Source organism: Empidonax traillii, unplaced genomic scaffold, assembly GCF_003031625.1.
Source record: "Empidonax traillii isolate 1590-97213 ecotype Southwest subspecies unplaced genomic scaffold, ASM303162v1 scaffold70:size1330859, whole genome shotgun sequence".
Lineage (NCBI taxonomy): Eukaryota > Metazoa > Chordata > Aves > Passeriformes > Tyrannidae > Empidonax > Empidonax traillii.
In genome coordinates this window covers 1,207,967-1,214,476 of record NW_020955263.1, presented here as the reverse complement: position 1 = coordinate 1,214,476, position 6,510 = coordinate 1,207,967, and positions in this window count along the sequence as shown.

Below are 6,510 nucleotides of genomic sequence, written 5' to 3'. Positions count from 1 at the left end.
TGAATCTCAGGTGAGAAAAACCAAGATTTGCTTTGGAGGAGCACACGGCAGCTGCCCAGAGACACACACAGTCAGAACACTCCGTGCCCTGTGTTTGAAAGCAGACACGTGAAGCTCATAATGCAGCTCCATGAGCTGTTCACTGAGGTGGAATCCTGAGGATAAGGACTTTGACATCAGTAAAAGAAAGGACTGGAACAATAATTAGTAGAATAACCTTGCTCTGTCCTAGAGGAGTCTGATGACAGCATTTCCTGAGAATTGATCTTTTTTCTAGTAAATAAATATTTACCTTAAGTTTTATCTGCTAACATTGGAAAACGAAGGGTGGAGCACGTCTTGCAACAATTTTTATTCTCTCTACATAGTAAGATTGTGCTCCTGTTTACACAAAGTAAATCTCTTGATAGAGAGAATTTCTATGTTCATTTATACATTTTATTTACTGATTTTTATCCTTGGAGAGCCTGGAATCTCACTGTTAAAAACAGGTGAAAATTACTTTGTTAGCTTTTCCCTCAAAAGCACATAAGTCTCATCCTGTGTAGCAAATATCTGTCTCCGGAGAAAACACATTTAAACCTCCCCTGAGATTACAAAAGCTCCACTAAAGCAACAAGCTATTCTCTCACAGCCAAAATGACATCTAAACCCATCCCAGTCCCCTGTGAAGAGGCCAGTGCCCCTCTTGCACCACAGGGCAAGACATTGCCTCAGAGCCAAGACCTCTCACCCCGCTCACCCTTTCTAGCCCACAGTGTCAGGCATGGGATTACACTACTCTGGGAAGAAAGATGGTGGCAGTCACTTCCAAACCAATCTCCAGCAAGAGCCAGTCACAGGCTGCTGACACCTACAATCATTAAATGTTTATGTCAGCTGTCCAACAGTTCAGGCTGAAAGAGAGTACAAGGTACCTACTGCTCATCAGCACAGCTCAAGGCCCCATGTATCAATACTCCTGCTCCACACCCAGCCACATCCCCCCAGCTCCTCTTTGCTCCCACAGCAGCTGTAGTAGTTGTCCACTCCTGCGCTGAGCCAATTCCTTCCTCAAACCACAGAAAGATCCATTTGCTTTGTCCCTGGGACAGTTTTCTGTGGCTCCCCTAGTGGTCTGTTAGGTGCTGGTATCGGCACTAGAAACTAGAGCAAGAAAGGAGACAGCAGGAGCACAGGACATCTGTTCCAGAAACATCTGTCAATCTAAAAACTATCTCAAAGACATTACGTCTAGTTCCAGGTCTTGTTCTGTCTTTATCTTTGGTCCATCACAGCTATAACAAAATATCACAAGTTTTAGCACAAACTCCAGATCCAGCAGAACTGAGCATGTCATGAAGACCTGAAGCAGGTGGAGCTGGGTTGTAATGGTGGCCAGGAGATCCTGCCCCACTCTGGAATGGGGGGATAACACAAGGAGAGCACAAGGGAATGAGCAGACACCTAGAAAACAAGACCTTGCAAGAAAGGTTGAACTTCAGAGAAAATGAAATATGATCCTCTGAGGACAGAACAAGGAATAATGAACTGATATTGTAGCAAGGAGATCCAGAGGGCAAGGAAACCTGAGGGTAAAAAGTTCTTGGATTAGATTTTCAGAAGAGTCTGGACTCCAGTTCTGAGGGGCTTTGATACTGGATGGGGCTTCTGTCTGTCATGGATGTAGAGACAAGATCAGAGATGTGATTCTTGAAAATCATCTGATCTAACCTTATTCCAGACTCTTATTCCTATAGCTTTTTCCTTTCTTTTCCTTTTTTCAGGACACTTTGACTCTACTCAGTAATCCCTAACTTTTCATGGAGATAGTCCACCCTATTTTTCCCTTAATTTTCTGTTGTTAAGCTTACAGAAACAGTCAAAATACAAAAAATACATGAAAGGCATTTGAAGTCAGCAAGATCAAAACAAATGTGAAATATTTATGCCTAGATATTTTCTGAAGTTTGGGTCATTTAAAAGAGGAAAATAATCTCACAGAGATATGCAATGTAGAACATTTTCTGAGGAATGTTTCCCATAAAAGTTGACTGCAGCCAGTGTTGAAGTTAAGAATTAGCTTTACCCTTTCCAGAGGTGTGGTATTCTTTTGTGCTTTTGCCGTACCTGTCTAACAGAGATGACACCTGACAGCCTGCAGACACTGCTAATCTCTATTACAGGAAAATTACACCACTGACTGTAAAAAGTCTTTTTGCTGATGGGCAACTTAGATAATACCATCTCAGATTTATAGCCTCACATGCTTAGCTTTTTTAGCTTCATGGATAAATTCACAGCTTTCAGGGAATGTTTTTGACAGGATACAGACCAAACTGGGGAGAAATAGGAATTTAGATTTCTACCTTTCTGGTTTTTGTTCTCACTGGCCACTGATGGAGCATCATGAGGTTTCTCCAGTCCTGAAGGCACTGACACCATAACTGTGTGCAAGAGAAAGTTGATGTTAAATTGTGGTGACAGACTTGCAGAACTGCCTTGTGTCAAAGGTTTGTGGTGATCACTAAGGGCAGGAGTCTAGTAATGTGACACTTTCACTTAATTAGTTTGTTTTTCTTCATTGTTTGGAGTGCTAAAAAGATGCACTGCAGAGACTGAGCAACCATCAGTGAAAAACTATTCAAAATACCTGAGGGAGTCTAACCTGTGTGCTCCTGCCAACAGCTTCTCCAGCTCCCCAGTAAACCTGCCTTGTCAGCATTTGCCCGTCAATGAATTTCAGATAACACCAGCAAGTAATTCCTCAGTTATGTTTATTACATTAGCAAACAAGAGTCACTCCATAAGTCAAATACAACTTTGTGGGTTTTCTTTGAAAAGCTCTTATGAGAATTAGAGAGACTGACTGTACTTGCTATTTCATTTTTTATTGCTCATTTGCATCACTAGAGTATGACTATGTTTATGAAGTTTAATTTACAAGGAAAACTTTCTTTGTTTGAGATTGTCCAAGTGATTTCCTGCTGGAAACTCAGCGTTCTGAATTTGCTTAAGCAGTGTCTGCAGGAGTCAGCACTTTAATGGGTGCTTTTTAAAAGCAAGAAGTTTAACAGTCAATACTAGTGATGAGAGAATCTATTTGATCATCTTAACGTAATTAATAGATGCTAGTGGAAATTAATATCACATGGTATTTCACACATTGATATTTTGATAATATGTTTTTGCTGGTTAAATCACTTGGAAAGAAAGACATCCAGAACATCTTGCACACAGAGTTTCCACAAAGCAATCACTTTCCTAATTTCAAAATTATTCTTTGAACTGTGGAAAGCAAGCAGCCCAAGACTGTTTCTTAGTGGCTGCAGAGAGATCAGTGCTCTGAGAACTGAGGATTTACACATCATAAAAGGAAAACTTATATGGGTGACTATAAGGTAGACTCTTTCTCCTGCTGTCTCATCACTGTTAAGGAAAGACAGGAACACTTTAAAAAATGAAGCATTTCCTGGGATGTTCAACAGGAACAGTTATGTTCTTTTCCTAAGATGAGCACATCTTATTCACGTACCTACATGAGAATCACATTTAATGATATCAGATAAGGACTAGTGATGTTCCTCTCTGCCAAGAGAGGAATAAGTGACTTTTTCAAATACCTGTGAACATAGAGGTGTCTCTAGAAAACCACTTTCCTAAGGAATTCGATCATTGCCTTTACTTCAAAACCCAGCAATGCTCAAAGCATAAGATTGCTTCAAAGCCACTTTTCAAAGACTTCCCTATTACAGAAGCAGTGCACTCCTTCTGTAGAGAGTAAAGGCATGGGCTTTTTCATCTTTTCTCCAAATGGCTCTTCCTCATCAAGATCTTAAATCCCAGATACAAAGACAGAGATAAAACACGTCCAGATCATCATGGTGATAAAACAGTTTCTTGTGTGAGGAAAGGAAGATGTCAACCTGTGCAGCAGCATCTCAGCTGTCACTGAAACCTATCTGTTCCCACAGATGGTCACAAAAGTTTCTTCCAATAAGGAAAGACTTGGATTGTGATTGCAAAATCTGTTTCAGAGGAGGATGTTGTGACCTCATGTGTGTGGAGCAAAGCCTGAGACCCCCCTCTTGTATTTAGATGTCAAATCCCAGTTCCTCTGAAATCAGTGACATGGTCTAAATAATTCATCAAAAACTGGAAAATAACATCACCTAAAATACAAAAAGGCTGGTATAGCTGGGAGTAAGTGCAGGTAATTTTATTCCACTTGTCACTGAGCAGTAGGGAGCTCAGAGGTTTTGCAGAAATGACAAGCCAGGCAGTTTATCTGTTCCTTAGCTGATTGTTATGCAGTGCCCATAACTTGGCTCTGGATGAGAACACTAGCATCCCAGAGGGTTAGAGAAAGAGAGAGGAGCCAGTACTCTAATTTGCCAGGAAAATCTGGGAGCAAAAGAGGAGTGCTGAAATGAATTTGTATAGTAATAACATCTCTCTTGCCCCATCACCTCAGAAAACCTCAGTTCAGATGCACCTTAGTGACAACATGGTGCCTCAAAAAATTGCCAATAGTTTTGTATGATACCCTATTGTTAAGTCACAGCAGTTAAATGTCAGAGGGTGTCATACTGATAAAATAGCTATGTTAAATGTTTCAATTACTCTTTTTTTTTTTTAATGAAGCAACTTATTTACCCTGCCTGTTATGCATTATGAAAATGCACACAATTAAGTCTGAGATTCATGAAACTCTGTGACATTTTATAAAAGGTCAATTTTGTAGCAGCAGAGCACAAGATCAGTATGGTAAATACACTACTGTGGGGCTTTTTGTACAGTGGAAACTAGCAATTAGGCTGTTCTCATGTTGAAAATACTGTTTAAAAAAACCACAGTGCTTCAGTGATATAATCATGTTTTATGAAATGTTTGATACAGGTGAGAACTCAGGTAACATCTCTTGTTCCAAATTGTTCACTGCCATCCCTACTGTGCCTCTGTCTCTGTCACATCATCAATAGCTTCCAAATTTCTGGAATGGAAACATTAATTTAGGTAATTTGCAGATTGCAGTTTATCACAGTCAGTTTCAAAGGCCTCACAATCACTTCCAGTTACAGTGTTTGAGTTCGCAATCTAGTCCTGAGGTACTCTGCTGCCTACTAGAAACATTTGTTCAGGTCTCAGTATTAGAAGGATGCAATGGTTTTTATCTGACTGGATTCCTTTTTTTTTTTTTTTTCTAAGTGCTTTTATCCCCCTGCTGATATTAATTTTCCCCCCCTTTCCAACACTGTCCTAAAACCCAAATCAAAACAAGCAGTATGGGAGAGATGTAGCACACACCTTTCCCTGTAGAGAGAAACATTGATGCATCCTCTTATGGTAGGTCAAATCAAACTTTTAAAATCAGTTTCTGACACAGTTCAAACAGTGTTATAACTGTTACGGTTACGGACAATTTCAAATGCACCTACTTCCATAAATTCCTTGGTTTAGCAGTCTGTCTCTCCTGGGATCATGAGTCTATGATCCCTCTCAAAATCAGTACTAACTTCCACAATGGCATCCAAATGCAGAAGTGTCTGGTTAACACCAAGCAGTAAACTTAACAAGGTCATTAAACTAAAGTACATATTTTCCCTGTTTTTTTTTCACCGGTCCTTTTTCTCCAGAACACAAACCTGGATATCACAAGTCTACAAGGAAGGAAAAAGCTAATTTGTACAGCAACAAATACTGTGATTTTCTCTTCTTCAGAAAATAAAATCATATCATTCTATTACCAGCTGCTTTTAAGGCTCCTGTCAAACACACTCAAGTAGTCACAATAGTCCCACTTCTGTTCTTTGAGAAACTGAGTCCATAGGAGATTGCATGCAGGCATGCTGCCAGCCAAGAACCTTTCAACTGACTCATCTGGCTACACACAAAGCTTTAAAGGTCAGTGAGGGGAAGATTGGTATTTGGGGTTTTGCACAGAACCTGTGCAATCATTTTGGTGCTGCTTTGAGGCATTAACACATGTCAGAGCAGAAATACTGTTTAAGGGATATTGTCCACAGATGATAAGGAAAGAACATCTAAATCTTCCTTGATTAGTCGTGGCCACAGAAGGATAGCTGGATAACTTTCTCCAAACGTAGTCAGAATTATCCACTGTATATAAGGTCTCCAAGACGAAACATACCTGCTCATAAGGTAGAATATTTTCAGGAGGGCTGAAATAGTCTTGCTTTTTATTGCACTGAGGTATTTTATCTACACTTGCTACCTCTCCTTTATCCACTTTTTTAGCCAAATTTTTTTTCTCTTCAATCTGACATGAAACAAGCACTGATGCATCACATCAGCAATTCATGTGTGATTAACAGGAATCCTTTTTAAAGCACTCTAAAAAGTTGGAAATTAATTGAAATGTGTGCAAGCTCATTCCACTCAAATCTTCTAGTTATTTAATGAACTGAAAAATCTTGTCTTTCAGTTAAACTCAAAAAAAAAAAAAAAAAAGTCTTTGCTCCTAGGTAAGAGTTTCAGAACTCATCTTTCAGCAGCAACCTGAGAGCACAC